The sequence below is a fragment of the Amia ocellicauda genome, unplaced genomic scaffold (genome assembly GCF_036373705.1).
Source record: "Amia ocellicauda isolate fAmiCal2 unplaced genomic scaffold, fAmiCal2.hap1 HAP1_SCAFFOLD_188, whole genome shotgun sequence".
Lineage (NCBI taxonomy): Eukaryota > Metazoa > Chordata > Actinopteri > Amiiformes > Amiidae > Amia > Amia ocellicauda.
This window is the reverse complement of record NW_027102751.1, coordinates 92501-93412: the sequence shown is the minus strand read 5'-3', so window position 1 is coordinate 93412 and position 912 is coordinate 92501.

Sequence of the window (912 nt, the reverse complement as noted above, 5' to 3'; positions counted from 1 at the left end):
CTCCAGGGCTGGCAGTGCTGCTACCAGGGCTGGATAGCAGACCTCCAGGGCTGGATAGCAGACCTCCAGGGCTAACAGGCAGACCTCCAGGGCTGGCAGGCTGACCTCCAGGGCAGGCAGGCAGGCAGGCAGACCTCCAGGGCTGGATAGCTGACCTCCAGGGCTGGATAGCAGACCTCCAGGGCTGGCAGGCTGACCTCCAGGGCAGGCAGGCCGGGCCCCCGGTGCTGCATCTCGGCCGCTGCCTGGGGCGGACCGGCCCGGGTGCCCTTGCGCTTTTTCGACACCAGGGGGCAGTTGGGTGCCATTCCGTCCCTCGTGTGGCGAAATGGCGGTACTGCACCTCCGCCTTTTTGCTGGAGAAAGTCCGCAGTCGGGACAATGCGCCACACGGTCCGTCGGCAGGAGGCCCGGGCCCGGGCACAACTCCCCGGTGGGGACGGACGCCGGGCTGGAGCTTCCCTTCAGCACACACACTCACTCACTCACTCACTGACCGACCGACTGACTGCAGGAAAGGCTCCCGGCTCCCAGCGCTCAGTCAGCAGGCCTACTCCTCCCCGGTGGGGACGGACGCCGGGCTGGAGCCTCCCTTCAGCACACACACTCACTCACTGACCGACCGACTGACTGCAGGAAAGGCTCCCGGCTCCCAGCGCTCAGTCAGCAGGCCTACTCCTCCCCGGTGGGGACGGACGCCGGGCTGGAGCTTTCCTTCAGCACACACACTCACTCACTGACCGACCGACTGACTGCAGGAAAGGCTCCCGGCTCCCAGCGCTCAGTCAGCAGGCCTACTCCTCCCCGGTGGGGACGGACGCCGGGCTGGAGCTTTCCTCCAGCGCAACACACTCACTCACTCACTCACTGACCGACCGACCGACCGACGGCTCCCAGCGCTCAGTCAGCAGG